This window comes from Nymphalis io, chromosome 26 (assembly GCF_905147045.1).
Source record: "Nymphalis io chromosome 26, ilAglIoxx1.1, whole genome shotgun sequence".
Taxonomy (NCBI): Eukaryota; Metazoa; Arthropoda; class Insecta; order Lepidoptera; family Nymphalidae; genus Nymphalis; species Nymphalis io.
Window position 1 is genome coordinate 4023639 of NC_065913.1, and position 18086 is coordinate 4041724.

Sequence of the window (18086 nt, forward strand, 5' to 3'; positions counted from 1 at the left end):
TGAAAGTGTGAAAATTAACTTTTCTATTATAGTTCAATAATTAATATATTTTTAATGACATGTATATTTTGAAGTTTTATTAGCTGCTTATATAATTTACATTTAACGAAGTACTTTCAAAATAATATTTAATTAACTTTATCTTTATATTTTTTGATTATTTAGCTTATTTGAAAGAGCACAAATTTATACTAATGTTATAAATGCTCTCTAACTCTGTAACTATGTCTATCTGTTAAATTATATATAATAAGTTTGGTGTGAAGCAAGCTTGAACCCCAAGGAGGGACATAGGCTAGGCCATTTTTATACCTAAACTCCCCCTTAAATATGAGCAAAGCCTTGGACGATCCATAGAGCTATACAATAGCATCAAAAGCGATGTAAGTATTATTTTTATTCGGCAGTCGTTCTTAAGGATGAGGGGTAATCTAAATTTTCTCCGCCATTTGATAGCAATTTTACGCTTACGGCATATGTTATCTTGCAGATAATTTAATTATATGATCGATTTTTATATTTAAACTAGTTCTGTATCTACAATGAAAGTTAAAAGACATCAATCAACACCCAATCGTTGTCCACTGCTGAACATAGGCCTCTCCCAAGGTGCGCCAAAGCTCCCTGTCCTCCGCCTTCCGCATGCAGTTGGTGCCCGCCACCTTCTTAAGGTCGTCGGTCCACCTGGCTGGAGGGCGCCCTACTAAAGACATTTTAAAAGAGGAGAATGAGCTATTTTCCTAGTTAATAAACCTCTAAATCTAAATGTCCATAGCAGAGAAGGGAGATAGACTATTTCACATTTTGTTGAGATGACTTTGACTTATTAGATTAGAAGATACACATACATATTATCATCAGAAAAATTCAGTTTTCCTCGCGATGTTGTAGAATTACAAATTGAGTACATGCAAATTTTGAAAAGTTGAACCGAATTTGAACCCGCTATATTGAGTTAAGATTCGCGTGTTCTAACTTTGACATTTCAGCTTAAATGGAAAAGTCTATAAATTCAATTATTTCTTAATTAAGTCAACAGTCAACTCCCTATTGGAGCAGCGTGGTGGGTACAATTATCTTACGTTTCCTTCAAGCTGGGTTAAGATCTTTCATCTCAGCCCAGCTGTGGGACATTTACTAGTTCTTTTTACTTTTTTGGTATAGTAAATAAATATATATTGTCCAGAGTTATGACAACTGTTTCAGAGGCACAAATTCTATAGACAAATTGTCACTTTATCGCAATCATTTCCGATTAACCGTTTTCCTATTCAAATAACGCAACGCTGTGGTTCGATCGATGTTTTTTTTTTTTTTTTTATAGAAAAGGAAGGCGGACGAGCATATGGGCCACCTGATGGTAAGTGGTCACCAACGCTCTTAGACATTGGCATTGTAAGAAATGTCAACCATCGCTTACATATCCAATGCGCCACCAACCTTGGGAACTAAGATTTTATGTCCCTTGTGCCTGTAATTACACTGGCTCACTCACCCTTCAAACCGGAACACAACAATATCAAGTATTGCTGTTTTGCGGTAGAATATCTGATGAGTGGGTGGTACCTACCCAGACGAGCTTGCACAAAGCTCTACCACCAGTAAACCATGTTGAATCGGTAAAGAATTGCGAGAGTATTATAACCGTTATAAACTATTAGAATTATTAATCAGTAGTTACGATTCAACTTAGGTTTATTTTCGTAAGGAATAGAATCGGAAACGTATTATAAAAAATATATAAGTAACAGCCTGTGAATGTCCCACTGCTGGGCTAAGGCCTCCTCTCCCTTTTGAGGAGAAGGTTTGGAGCTTATTCCATCACGCTGCTCCAATCCGGTTTAGTGGAATACACATGTGGCAGAATTTCAGAGAAATTGGACACCTGTAGGTTGTTTTCGACGTTTTCCTTCACCGTAAAGCACGAGATGAATTATAATCACAAATTAAGCAAATGAAAGCTCAGTGGTGCTTGCCCACTTGGGTTTGAACCCACGATCATCGGTTAAGATTCACGCGATCTTACTACACGATCATCTCGGGCATACGTATTATAACCGTTATGAACTAGTAGCATTGTCCCCAGATCTACCTATATATCATTCAACTAGTTATCGTAAACACATAAGTCCAATGCCGTGGTGGTGAGACTAGCCAATTGCGCAGGTCATATTATAGTGCACAAGTATATGCACACATTTGTGCCTCTACTCCCATTCTCTAATAATCTGATGACACGACGAAGCTGACACGAACGGAAAGCGTTAGAGTAGACAGATTGAAAACACTGTCAAATTTTTAACTCTGGGCAGTTACTAAGAATTTACGAAAACCCAATTACTTTTATGGGCTCGAACCAGGGTTTCAACTCGGGAATATGTTATAGAAGTCCAATCAGCCCGCACGGAGAGATGTGGAACAGCTTACCAGCTTCTATGTTTCATGACCTGAGTACCTACAAAAGAACCTAGACTTTATAATTGTCTTTAAACATGATTATCTAGCGGCGGCTTCTTAATTAATAATATATAATATAATAAAATGTTATTTATATATTGCATATTCGATTATTTTAGTAACATTTATGGCTTTACGTCGATAAACTTTAATAAAATGAGGAAAAGTATATTTCCTTTAGTGACACAATCTTATGTTTTTATTTTATACTAATTTATTGCTTTTCTTTATAACACCTATCAATAATTTCAATTTTCAATAACTTTCTATAGGTAGGTAGGTAGGTAGGGCTTTGTGCAAGCCCGTCTGGGTAGGTATCACCCATTCATCGGATATTCTACTGCTAAGCAGCAATACTTATTATTGTTGCGTTCCGGTATGAAGAATGAGTCAGTGTAACTACAGGCCTAAGGGAAAGAACATCTTCGTTCCCAAGGTTGTTTGCGCATTGGCGATGTAAGAAATGGTTAATACTTCGAAAATGTCTATGGGCGGTGGTGACCACTTAACACCATATGGCCCCTTTACCCATCCGCCTACCTATAACATAAAAAAAGAACTCAGGGCATCTGGTATCGGATGAATTTTTATTTTTATAGTAATCCTTGTAGAAGTTAATTGCATAAATAACAAATCACAACTCCTTTTAAATATTAAAGCGTAAAGAATTCCGTATTAGCCACCATGTTTAAGATAAACCGATTAAATTCTTGTTTATAATTCTTTTCCCCTTTTGATAAGATTTACGAGAAAGCATTTAAAAACTCTTTCGTTACGGATATTAATGATTTCCTTAAACAAAATACGGAATAGAAGATCAGTATCTTGTAAGAAAAAAAACGGCACCATAGGGTTCGTGAAGGGTAGATGGCAAAAACTCGATTTGTAACTGTAAATTATTAACCAACAAATATATAAGGTACTATGTCATAACTGTTTGTCTTCCTAAGATTAAATAAATAAATAAACATTAAACTCATCTCGTGATGAGTGATGATTTGCTTATGTACACACATATATAATATATGTGTGTATATAAGCCATATTACTCAATACATGGTTATATAAATGATAAAAAAGCGTTATTTATTTGTTGATTTCCGAGCAGGAAATAATTTGAATTTGATTTGATTGAATGTAATTAAAACGATGAAAAATAGTAACTGCTGATTTTCTTGCCGGTTCTTCTTGGTAGAATCTACATTCCAAACTAGTGGTCCCTCCCGATTTCAACGGAGTCCTAAGCCGAGGTCCGGCCTCACAGGAGGCACTCTTAGGACGCCCGTCTCTCTTGAGCCCAGTGTGGCTCCCAACATCCGGCTGAGTTCAACTCGCCCATCCCGCCCGGTGACGCTGTAGAGGCCAGTAAGGCCAACAGTACTAGACAATCCGAAAAAAAAAAACTAGTGGTATCTTTACATTTATATTTCAATATAACATGACAATTCAAATGTGTCCTTAATCCTACTTGAATAAAGAATTATTTTGTTTGATAACATACCATATCTTATAGGGCTTTGTACAAGCCCCTCTGGGTTGGTACCATCCACTCATCAGATATTCTACCGCAAAACAGCAGTACTTAATTTTGTTGTATTTCGGTTTGAAGGATGTGTGAGCCAGTGTAACTATAGGCACAAGGGACATAACATTTTCGTTTCCAAGGTTGGTGGCACATTGGTGATGTAAGTGGTTAACATTTCTAACAATGCCAATGTCTATGGGCGTTGGTGACCACTTACCATCAGGTGGCCCATTTGCCCGTCCGCCTACATATAACATATAAATAAACAAATCATATTAAAAAATATTACTATGAATTTTGTTTAGCGGGTGATTAGTTAAACAATGCGTCTTCTTCTTTCTAATGTCAAATCGATAATGACAGAAAGAGAGAAATCAGTGTTTAACTAAACATCCAATAAGTAACGTTCATAAGTAAAACAGCGTATCTATAAGTGTGACGTGTAGAAACATATGACGTTTCAAAATTAAGTGTATCGGTCCTAAATAGGAGAGAAAATAGGATTATCTTCTGTGAAATGAACGGAATCGTACGTGATCTATTTTAATTTATTTATTTTTCACCCTTAGGGATAACGAAGGGTATTTAGGAATTATTTTGTATCAGAAAGGGGAGATGAATACACAATTGTTGTTTGATTTATTGAGTCGAGAAGAACCGGGTAGAATATTATATAACTTGTGATAGCATACAAGAGACATAAAATTTGTTACTTAAATGTGAAATTTAATTTAATAAATTGAATTCAAAAACAAAAGGACGTATGACAATTTGCAAGATTAAGATAAAGCAAATAAAAATTAGATAAAGTTCGTTTACAGTCTACATTCTCTATTCTCTCCGAGTCTACGATTCGGTCTAGTCTTAGAATGTTACAAGTTCAACCTTAAACGTTACTTAGGTCAGGTGACAAAAGTAAAATAAATCAAGCTGAAATCAGGACTACTTCCAAAAACTATAATGGATAGAACGAAAATAGACCTTCATTGTATAACAATAGGAAACAATATCGCATACATAATATCTATAAATTCAGTGATATAGTCATTCGTACGAGTGTAAATACGTACAACAATTCGCGTTGATGGTAATTCATAGGTTGCTTCGAACGATCGTAGGTTGCTTAGCAACGGTTGCTAGGCTACCATACAGGGTAATTATTGTAGAGAACACATAATATGTATTGTCATAGAATTTTATATTTGAGAATTAAGAGTGGTGATGGTCTCGGTTAAAATACGTTATTTTAATTGAATGAAGGTACAAATTTGACCACCGAATTTGCATGTGATTAATTTATATTAATAATAATTCAACTCGGGAAACTGTATAAATCGAGCTGAAATTTATCACATGTTTATCCATCAAGCTGCATTGGAGTAGCGTAGTGGAAAAAGCTTCAAATCTTCTCAATAAAAGGAGAGGAAGCTTCGCCCATCAGTAGGTTTACAGGCTACAATATATATTAAAAGTTCGTCAAGTCACAATAATTAGCTTAATTACAAAAACGAAATAGGCATTTTATCTTATTAAATAAACATGAAAATACCAATGAATTGTATTTAGATTAAGTAAAAATTAGAAAGAAACGTGGCATTAGAATTACGATATACTTAATGATCATCATTATCATATTCAGTCCACATTAATCCACTGCTGGACAAAGGCCTCCTCACAGGCGCGCCAATTTTCCCGGTCCTATATTTTTCCCGGTGCTAGTCGCATCCATTGAGCACCCGCCATTTTCCTAAAATCGTCAGCTAATGATCAGTGAACAAAAAAATATTTGAATGCCTTACCTAGGCATTCAAATATTTTTTTACTCACGAGAATTGATGCGTAAACATGTACTGATCTGACGCACACATTAACGCATTTGCAATAACAAATCTTACAGTAACAGTACAGTAACAGCCTGTTAATGTCCCACTGCTGGCCTAAGGCCTCCTCTCCCTTTTGAGGAGAAGATTTGGAGCTTATTCCACCACGCTGCTCCAATGCGGGTTGGTAGAATACACATGTGGCAGAATTTCAATGAAATTAGACACATGCAGGTTTCCTCACGATGTTTTCCTTCACCGTTAAGTACGAGATGAATTATAAACACAAATTAAGCACGTGAAAATTCAGTGGTGCTTGCCCGGGTTTGAACCCGCGATCATCGGTTAAGATTCACGCGTTCTTACCACTAGGCCATCTCGCTCGCTCAAATCTTACGCTGACTCTGAACTCTAAATTAGACTTCACCGGGCGTTTACATTAAAATTACTTATAACAAACAATATCGATATATATGAAAAAAAAAAATCCAAAATGTTAATATTTGACATGCATGTTTGACATTAAGCAATAGTAATCACAATCTACCGGACATTACAGAAATTTTATAAATCATTTTGTATTCGAATTTTCAATTACTCATTCATTCTCCGTAACAAGGAAGACTTAAATCCACAGTAAACACAACTTTAAAAGTAAAACAACTAAAAAATATCGATACTTATTGTCTTACGATATTTTGCTTTGTGGTAGCGCTACCAATATTTTTCTATGAAATCTTCTGTCTGGAGTATTTATAAGCTCGGAGCTCCGGGCATCCTTTGAAATGATTTTAGCAAACTATGTGAAAGGATACTTATACGATATACAAATAATTTATTCATACTTATTATTTACTATAAAACTACTGTTATATACAGTATGTAGGTGGTGGTAGGGCTTTGTGCAAGCTCGTCTGGGTAGGTACCACCCACTCATCAGATATTCTACCGCAAAACAGCAATGCTTGATATTGTTGTGTTCCAGTTTGAAGGGTGAGTGAGCCAGTGTAATTACAGGCACAAGGGACATAAAATCTTGGTTCCCAAGGTTGGTGGCGCATTGGATATGTAAGCGATGGTTGACATTTCTTACAATGCTAATGTCTAAGAGCGTTGGTGACCACTTACCATCAGGTGGCCCATATGCTCGTCCGCCTTCCTATTCTATAAAAAAAAAAAAAAATGTATGTATGTACAACTATATTTGCCACCATAGACTATTTCTTATGATATAATGCGCCAAGATGAAGCGTAATTTCACAATGAATAACAAGACTACCTTAAGGTATTAAGACAAGAAAAGTAAATAAAATTAAATGGAAATTTTTCTGTTGTAAAAATAGTTTCTCTATATTCTAAGTACGCTGTATACTCGGCAGACATCACGTCGCCAAAGTGCGAATACGCTTCCAGCCTTTTCAGCGTAGAATCAATGGAGAAAGATATTTAAAAAAAAAAATTAAGTCGATTTGTCTACGTCGGTACTGCTCAGTTCCTTTTGTAATCGATAATTTAAAAATGTATGAATTTGGAATTTGAATTTAGAATTTCGAATGTAGGAAATATTCGAAATTCGTAAATATCAAACGAATTTTTTATAGATTACAAATACCGTGTTGCTTCGTTTAAATTAATGTTCGTTTTTCGAACAAATTTCATTTCAAATTAATGTAGTATTATCCATATCTATATTAAAAAAGTGAAAGTAACTGCCTGTTTGTAAAAGTTTTCACGACTAGAACATTGAACTGATTTTGATGAAATTAGCTACGAAGCAAGCTTGAACCTTGAACCCCTCCCATATCTCCCTTACCTAATTTGTAGGTAAAACCACGGGCAAACACTAGTCTTCTATATTATCAAGAAGTAAAGCTTATAAGTTTGGTTGTGGCAGATAATCTCCGAAACTAGTTGCCCGTAGTAGTCCGTAAAGCACGAGATGAATTATAATCTCAAATTAAGCACATGAAAATTCAGTGATGCTTGCCCGGGTTTGAACCCACGATCATCGGTTAAGATTCGCGCGTTCTTCACTGGGCCATCTCAGCTCTTTTTACAGCTTAGCATTTGATATTAATTTTAATATATTACAAAGGCAAGATAACGTCTCTTAGGTTTTGTTATTAATTATAATGAAAAGGAAATTTTCATGTAATCTCTCTAATAAAGTATTTATTTATTATTTATTAATTTTTTAACACAGACATCTAATTTCTATACTGACACTCTGTCGCAGTAAAATCGATTGAAATACTTGCAGCATTTGAATGCAATGCTTTAAATTTCTTTCCAATGAAACATTCGTTTCTTTACAATAGAGATGCAGCATTTCTTTATGTATTTATTTATAAATAACCAACGCAATATATCATGATTCATACACAAATACCGTAACAGCCTGTGAATGTCCCACTGCTGGGCTAAAGGCCTCCTCTCCTCTTTTTTGAGGAGAAGGTTTGGAGCTTATTCCACCACGCTGCTCCAATGCGGGTTGGTAGAATTCACATGTGGCAGAACTTCAGTGAAATTAGACACATGCAGGTTTCCTCACGATGTTTTCCTTCACCGTAAAGCACGAGATGAATTATAATCACAAATTATATACACAAATAGTATTAAAAAAAAGGTCTCCCATGAGACGGCCTGTGGATGTGAAACATTAAAATTAATTAAAATAATGTATGTATATTTAAAGATATTTATGGTATAAATATGGAGTAAAATTAATAAAACATAGTTTATTTAAGTAAATAATTATATATTATAATAATAATATACTGGGACATTTTTCACACACGGCCAGATATCTGATCCCAAATTAAGATTGTGCATATACTATTTTTCTTTTGTAAATACATACTTATACAGATAATTACACCCAGACTCAGGACAAACAGACATGTTCATGCACACAAATATCTGTCCTGGGTGGGATTCGAACTCACAAACTTCGGCGTGAAAGGCAAGTATCCACAAACCACGCGAACCGGCTGGCGAACTGGCTGGCGCTATATCAGTTGTCTGGTTTCCATAGTACAAGCTCTGTACAAGCTTAATCTGGGATCAGATGGTCGTGTGTGATAAATGTCCCAGGATATTATTATTAATTATTTCTTTCTGATCTCCACCGACGTGTCCGTGTCTTTGGTGTTTCTTTATATTTATTTAACATTTCAGGATTAGAAATTTTGTTTGTCTGGTTTTATTTTAACGCTTGCATTATGATTTTGTACAATCTGTATAATAGAAACTGTCAGGAAATATATCTTGAGTCACATTCAGATGTGAGAGATGTTTTTTTTTTATATTTTACCTGATGGTAATTGGTAGTAGAGTCCAAACGCGACGACGGCCAGTACAGTACAGAGCCAGCTCGCGTAGATTTGTGAAGGAATACTTATGAAGGAAGTGAGTGATAGTGTAGTGGTTGTGTGCACACCATGATATCTCGTGTGCTGTTGGTTAGTTCTCGAGATTAGCTTGGCGAAAAATTTTCAGGTCAACGAGGTTGTCGATTAAGTTCAGAATGGAAGTCAGGTATGTGATAAGGATTCTTGTTTTAATTAATTTACGCATTATAAAATGGACGACTAATTAATAAAGCTGGATAAGCTAAATAATAAAGCTGGATTATTTTTGATTGTACATATATATGCAGCCCGGAGTCTAGAAGCTGTAAGTGTGTACACTCTCGTGCCTCCGAAAGCACGTAAAGCTGTTGGTTCTGCGTCTGAACTCTTTCCGGTCGTGTTGGATTGTCGTCCCATCGGATTATGAGAGTTAAGGAATAGAGAGTGCAGCTGAGTGTTACGCAAACACTTGTACACTATAATATCTCCTGTGTAGTTGGCTAATCTCTCTTGAGATTGGCCGCCGTGGCCGAAATAGGTCTGAAGGACATTATTACTCAACCGATCATCATGAAAATTTGGGTCAGATACAAAAAAGGATATAGGACATATTTGACACACGCGGACAAATCCATGGGCGGATACTAGTGTATAATAAATATGTATAAACAATATTTAATAAGTAGAGAACTATGTACATTATTAAAAGATATTTCAAGAATACGCTATTACGTATACGATTATTATATTAATTTCCATTCGCAGTAAACTACATAACAGATCCTATATCTTAATTAAAATACAGAGCAATATGAAGCAGAGAATTCTCATATATAGCGTTAATAATTTTATTTGAGTCGAGTCAGAGATTAAAACATACGATCGTATTATCGCAGACAAACGCGGCGTTTATTCGTATTTTAAAAAATATTAAAAAAATTACCAATAACAAATTTATGTAATGCGTCAATTCAGTAACACAAGCATGTCTACGAATATATATTTAATTTTATGTATGTTAACAGATTGGCAAATGTAACATCTGATGGTAAGTTGATTGACCATCCCTTAAAACGCCAATGTGCCTGTAGTTACACTGGCTCACTCACCCTTCAAGCCGGAACATACTACAAAGTATTATTAAAATACACAATAATACAAAGTATTGATGAGTGATTGAATATATGATGAGTGGATGATACCTAGACGGATTTCTGCATTTCATCAGATGCCGTAGTGAACGGACGTGTTGCATACACAGTAACGAAAAGAAGTTATTTGTTGTTCCATTTTATTCAAACCATTACTGATTATTATGGAAAACGTAAGACATCTGACGGCACCACATTACTAGAATGCATCAATGCACGGCACTGACATTACCAGAATGCATCCCTTATCCAAACCTTCTCTTCAAAAGGGAGAGGGGTATTAGCCTAGTAGGATATTTATTTACTTCTACATTTCTTTTATTTACCAAAATATTTATTACATTAGAGAAACAAAATATTATTGAGTTGTAGGTACATACTATTCTACAAAAACTAAAACTTTTTATTTTCGACGTAATTGTAGGAAATCTTTGTAATTTTGTAAACTATTGAAAACAATGAAACGCGAATCGTAGCGGCCATGACGGAACACCGCGTCGTAAGTTTTTATCGTCAGACGTTTTATATTGACAAAGACCAGCTGCGTCTCGCGACTTCGTTTGTATTTTGAATTTAGTTTTAATGTATCGAGCTTTAGTGTTAACAACAAAAATGGCAAATATGAGTGAAAAAACATGCAAATTAATTATGTAAGCATATAAGGAACTATTTCAGAACGTACAATAGTAACTTCTGAGTAGCTCAGCGGTTCTTCTTTTGACTACTCAAAATTTATACGAAGAATGGTTTGGATTAAATGAATTCGGATATTGAAAACGTCAGAACTGCTATTACGAATGAAACTTGACACTATGAGCTCCAAAGAACATCTCCTGGAATAAGATATAGAGATAGATAAATATATAAAATATACTTTATTGTACAAAACAAAGATTAAAAAATTACATAACACATGGATACAACCTAATTGTCATACAATTTATTTAATTAAAAAAAAATGTATTACGACAATTGTAAAAATAAGCCGTCCACGACGAGTTTTATCGAAATCGGACTAGGTACACAACAGAGAGCCAAATAGACAATTTGTAACCATCTAACAGTATTTATAAACATTTAACTGTAATTATATATTCAAATATATATGTACGTATACTTTTCAGTGAATTTTATATATACATAAAGTGTGAACATGGTTGTTATTGCTGCCTTTATAATTTATTATTCGAATTTTAAAATGTTTTACGACGGCCTTTCGTGTCATTTTCTATCATGTTATTTATGTTGGCTTAATCACGATACGTTCCCGTAGAAGCTGCTTTATATTAGTTATAACTAGTTTTAATCGGTTACAAGCGGATTAGAGCTGAATGTGAATGGGTTCACTAGCCCTAAATGTCGCACCTATGAACTATTATACCCTCAAACGTTAACTTAACCCTTAACGCTCGAGAATTAGGCAATCAAATGTATTAAGAATTTTTCAAATCTGACTGGTTATAGAGATTATCGCGTTAAGACCAACTAAGTCTTAAGATTTATTATATTAATATATATTTAATGTATATATTACATAGGCCAAGAGAACGAGAAATTGTGGGTTCAAACCAATGAATTCTCATATGCTTAATTATTTTTTCAATCGTTTTAATCTCTTCAATTAAATAATAAAAATTTCTAAAACACGAGATTTTCTTATCGTTGGTTGAATTCCAATTCAAAATCTTTACATAATGTTGAAGTATTCAGTTTACTTGTTGATTGTCAAAAACCTGCCTGTTTACAATGATAATTATATATCATATATCCTACTGTCCGTAACAGCCTGTGAATGTCCCACTGCTGGGCTAAAGGCTTCCTCTCCCTTTTTTGGAGAAGGTTTGGAGCTTATTTCACCACGCTGCTCCAGTGCGGGTTGGTGGAATACACATGTGGCAGAATTTCAGTGAAATTATACACGGTTTCCTCACGATGTTTTCCTTCACCGTAAAGCACGAGATGAATTATAATCACAAATTAAGCACATGAAAATTCAGTGGTGCTTGCCCGGGTTTGAACACACGATCATCGTTTAAGATTTACACGTTCTTACCACTGGGCCATCTCGGTTTACATATATACATTTGTATCGATAATAATTGTTGATTTATATAATATAACCGTTTTATGATATGAAATTAATTTATACATTTTAATACAATTATATTGTTAAGTCTCATTTGAATAGTCTGTATTGATATTGTATTATGATTAAATTTGCTTTTCATTTATTTATGATTAAATTAATTTTGATCAAATACAAGCGTAATTTAATTATTTTAAAACAGATTTATTATTGCTCTATTTTTGAAATGTTATTATATTTCAAAATTTCAATAAATATTACTTAGTACCACTTGTTTTAATATCATACGAAGGTTTGCTAGCATTTGTTTTGTTCACTTTTTTTTAAAGTATATTTAATAATAATTAAAAAGAAAGATTGCTACCATTTTTCCTCTTCGTGATCTGAATCACCTTATTTAAGAAGAATCTGTTTTTAATGGAGTCATTGTATTATGACTCAGTCCGGACAGTATTACTTACTCAACAAAATACATATTAACTTCCTATTTGGAAATCTATTTTACTAGCTTCCGCCCGCGGCTACGCTCGCACGGGAGGCAGGTGTTAGGCAGTCTGTGTGTTAAGTTTATAAGCTATCTTTATTCCAAAATTTAATTCAAATCCGTTCAGCAGTTTTCACTTGAAAGAGTAACAAAAATTCATCCAACTCAACAAACTTTGCGTTTATAATATTAGTAGCACTTGTTCGTTCCGATTTCTTTGTATAAGCTTCCACCCAAAAACTTGAAATTTCCAAAAACCTCTCTTAACTGATGCTTATACTATAAGATAAGTCTATGTTCCAAATGCTTTCTAGACTCAGTGTGCTCAGCTGGCTGTGAGTTTGTCAGGACAATCTATTCTATAAGTTTCATCCTCTTTTAATTTGAATTAAACATGACTGTTTCATACACTTGATATACACCTCTCACTCATCAGATATTCTACCGCAAAACAGCAGTACTTAATATTGTTGTGTTCCAGTTTGAAGGGTGAATGAGCCAGTGTAATTACAGGCACAAGGGATATAAAATCTTAGTTCCAAAGGTCGGTGGTGCATTGGCTATGTAAGCGATGGTTAACATTTCTTAGAATGCCAATGTCTAAGGGCGTTGGTGACCACTTACCATCAGGTGGCCCATATGCTCGTCCACCTTCCTATTGTCTAAAAAAAAATATAGCGAATCACTCACGGCTGAATATGGTCTTATATTGTATAAGCAAAACCAGACAGACGTTGTTCTGCCTGGGCATACATATATGTCAATTTTAATAGCGATGGGTTGTATAATATACAATTCGTTGATCAGCGCCATCTATAAGGGAGTTACAACAAAGTGGATAGAGATAATTATAAAAACATATTCCATGTTAATATATACATATGTAAGTATGGGAGTTGGCCTAATGATCAGAGTTCTTAATGACAAGCAAAGTAAGATGAAGATCAAAAAAATTAATACAAAAACATGCAACCCAAAAATGTTGATGAGTCTGGTCAAAAAAAAAAAACTCTTAACTGATACAAAGATACTAAGCAGTAGCAGTAGAAGAACTAAGCAGTTTGTGAAGACTACAAATATAGACTCGCTATAAGTATTATACAGATCTTAAACTTATTTTTTTTATTTCATGACCTATGAATTACGGTGAATTTAAGAATTTCATTAAATATAATTAAGAGAGGCAGCTGATATGCATTTTTAAAGCAGTTTGCATCATATTTTTAAGAAGAGATATTTGATAAAGCTTATAAAATATTTCATAATTATACTTTATATATCGTTTTATAAAAACTGAAATAGCATTGCTTTAATAATTCTGTGGTAATGTACTGTATTTATATTATTTATGTAATGTATGTATGTTGTGCACGCCTGTCTGGGTAGGTACCGTCCACACATCTGATGTTCTACCGCTAAACAGCAACACTTATTGCTAAGTGTTGCATTCCGGTTTGATGAGTAAGTGAGCCAGTGTAACTATAGACACAAGGGACACAACATCTTCGTTCCCAAGGTTGGTGGCGCATTGGCGATATGGTTAATATTGTTTACATCGCCAGTGTTTATGGGCGATTGTGACCATTTAACAACATTTGCCTATTTTACCTATAACATAAAAAAGACAGACAGACGCGGCGGGGGACCGACTCTGTTTTATAATACCTACCTATTATTTTGTATATATATATATATAATATATATATAATATATATATATATATATATATATATATTATATCTCAAAAGATATTTTATGTCAATTTCAAGTTGTTATTATTCAACAGAAAATTTTACAAAAGCTTTTGTATTGTAAAGCGCTTTCTACAGTTCCGAATGTCCACTGTACCGTAATCGACAAGAATTTCATTAAATGCTCTTTGATGAAATAACAATAAATATAAATTTTGTATAAATTATAAAGCCGTTTAAATCATCGATGACAAAGATTAACGGCCTTTAAGGCGTAACGCGTAACGGGTGGAGCTCGCCGGTGTCGAGAGCACCAAGTGCACTGGTGGTAGAGCTTTGCGCAAGCTCATCTGGATAGGAACCACCAACTCGTCAGATATTCTACCCACTAAGAAACCAGCGGTACCTTTTCCGTCTTAACAAGGAGCGCCACGGGATCGCTTGCAAATGCTACCGTGACGCTTTCACTGGATAATATGTTGCCCTCAAGTGACGTCCAGATGTGAAAAATCAAAAATGATTGTTATTAAGAGAATTTATAATTAAAGAAGATAAATAAATAATATATAAACATTTTTTTTAAATAATATAAACAAACAAAATAAAAAGCATACGACACATATTCTTGGTCGAGTTTACATCACGAACCGTTAGTATGTTTAAATATAGTTGATTAATGGACTGATGATTCAAAAGAGCTCGTAAGAGTCTATGTTTTGGATTTCATAATAGAATACATTCGCTGTATGTATGAACACCAAGATGGCCTAGTGGTGAGAACGCGTGAATCTTAACCGATGATCGTGGGTTGAAACCCGCGCAAGCACCACTGACTTTTCATGTACCTAATTTGTGTTTATAATTCATCTCGTGTTTGACGGTGAAGGAAAACATAGTGAGGAAACCTGCATGTGCCTAATATCATTGCAATTATGCCACATGTGTATTCTACCAATCCGCATTGAAGCAGCTAGGTGGAATAAGCTCCAAACCTTCTCCTCAAAAGTGAGAGGAGGCCTTAGCCCAGCAGTGGGACATTAACAGACTGTTACTGTATGTATTCGTTGTATGTTGGAAATATGAACAACGAATCTTCGTTACTAGTTTTTTCGGCCCCAATGCAAATACTAAAACTCTTTGCATATTATAAAAACAAATGTAAACCGAGCGATGGACGAGTAGTCTTGAGAAGAGCTAGTTGCCATTAGAAACCTAAAAGTTTTATTTAGTACAAATAAAAACTGAAATTTCAATTATAATCATAAATTTTATAGTTTACACATGACACTATCACAATATAGTGACTGTGGTAGTGACAGAAAAACTTGAGCGTATTGGATCATATGATAATATACCTCGTTGTTCCTAAAAAAAAGCTTAAGTTACGTGAGCCGAATTCACTTACCTTCATGACACTTTTTGTTGCAGTTTATCATTGAAAAAAGGTCTAAAGCAAAATGCTTAAAATAAAATAATCGTTTGTCTTGCTGGAGCCCCTCTTGTAAAAGGGACCACGTGTAACTGCATTTGTTGCATTAAAAATTAATCATTTTATCTATAAACTAAAACATTTTTTTATGGTATTTAGTAGGTAGGCTTTCAAACGGGCCACCTGGTGGTAAGTGGTTAGCACCGCTAGACATTGGCATTGTAAATTAACCATCCTTTACTGTTTGTCAATGCACCAAACTTGGGAATTAAGATATTATGTTCCATGTGCCCCATATATAAAACCCTGACGAGTTTGTTGATTTAAACGCATTAAACTCAGGATCTAACAGTCCAATTTTATATTTTATTAGATAAAACAGTTGATATAAATTTGAGAAGCGTTACAGCATATATAACACGATCGACCAACAAGGGCAAAGCCCTATAACGAGCCCTAAAACCGCGAGCTTGTTGAAAATTTAGCCAGAAGTTTAAAGAGATGACATACACATTTTGCACGATTCGTTTAAAATTTTTCTCACGAACTTCGAGCCCGCAACCCTTGACACCGAAGACTGGCATTCGTATTAGACGTGAGGCTCGGTTGGATTTTAGATACGTTTATGAATATGAATGGTGACATATTTCGTGTTTTGTTTTTGTATGAAGTTCAAAACTTATCTATTTAATGTATGTGTGGAGATGGCTCAGTGATTACAATACATAAATCTTACGTCAAATCTTGACGTGCAAGAGCCAAGACGGCTCAGTGGTTATGAAATTTCTTAACCGATAATTATGGGTTCAAGCCCCGCGTGAGCATCACTGAATTTTCATGTTCTTAATTTTTGTTTAAAATTCACCTCTTGCAGGGCCGGAGGAAAACATCGGGAGGAAGATTACATGTGTCTAATTTTATTGAAATTCTGTATTGTATATACTAAGCGTGGTGGAATACGTTCTTAGCCATCTCCTCAAAAAGGTATCTTAACTATTACAGAAAGGAAGGTCACTCGGCATCTGTTGATCACGCTGGCATCTCTTGCGACGACCCCCAATGTTCAATTATTATTAATACCATTTTCAAAGGAATTACTGATAGTTTTATTTACTCCTCCAATTCAGAGAACAGCTTGCGTTTGGAGCGGGTACGACAATAGTCCAAGGAATCAGGATCGAACTTGCGATTTTTACATCGCTACACGGCCACTAAGCCATTGCGCTTTTGACGCTGACAGCTTTAAATAAAGCCTTTATGATAAATATCGTGACAAATATAAATATCTAGATATGAAACTATAAAGCTAAATTTCTAATATGGTATGTAGACTTAAGGGTTGAAATTCTTTAAATTCCACGCCAATGGAATTTTTGAAAATATTCTTACACAAACATATATATCAAGTAAGGTACTATAATTTGTATACTATTTGTCATACCATTTGTGTCATGTCATAAAATCATAACAATTACAATCATAGCTTATATATATATGTTGTTATATGTTATAAATATCCTGGGATATTATTCACACACGGCCATCTGATCCCAAACTAAGCAGAGCTTGTGCTATGGAAACCAGAACCCACAACCTTCGGTGTGAAAGGCAAGTATCTAACAACCACGCTAACCGGCCCGCCATACTATATATATATATATATTATTTCAAAAACAAATAAACACCAATTTCAAAAAGCCTTGATGTTTTTTGTTTTAATAATAAAATTAACAAGGAACTATGGCGAAGCTATTCTGAAGTCAATTCGAAAATATTCTTTATAATCGATTCTATACTGAACTTGCATACATACATACAAAACGATAAAATAATAAAAAGCAGTAATAAACAGATCAATTAATAAAAAAAACCCTTAAATTATTCTCCAAATACAATTCCAGAGAATTGCGTGATTTAAGAATTTCTAGTAACCTCTCGATGAAGGGTCCTGCCCTCCTGAGCGATCCTGTCTCAGTTTGCTCAAGTCCTCCGTGGAAAGCGGACGTGTTTTGTAAAATCAATATAATTTACCGCGCTGTGTATTGTGTATCAAATTGGATTATTATTAAATTGTTGTAAGTATTATTTTAAAT

The 18086-nt window shown here is 34.5% G+C and overlaps 1 protein-coding gene across 3 annotated transcripts in view; it reads left to right on the forward strand.

Moving 5' to 3' along the window:
* The first annotated feature begins 17975 nt into the window (after positions 1 to 17975).
* The window catches only part of LOC126778596 (sperm surface protein Sp17), a 179317-nt gene continuing 179206 nt past the window's right edge, over positions 17976 to 18086 (forward strand). For all 3 annotated transcript variants that reach the window (XR_007670159.1, XM_050502280.1, XM_050502281.1), the window contains exon 1: positions 17976 to 18068. The gene's annotated coding sequence lies outside the window, so the exon portion shown is untranslated. The remainder of the gene's footprint in view (positions 18069 to 18086) is intronic.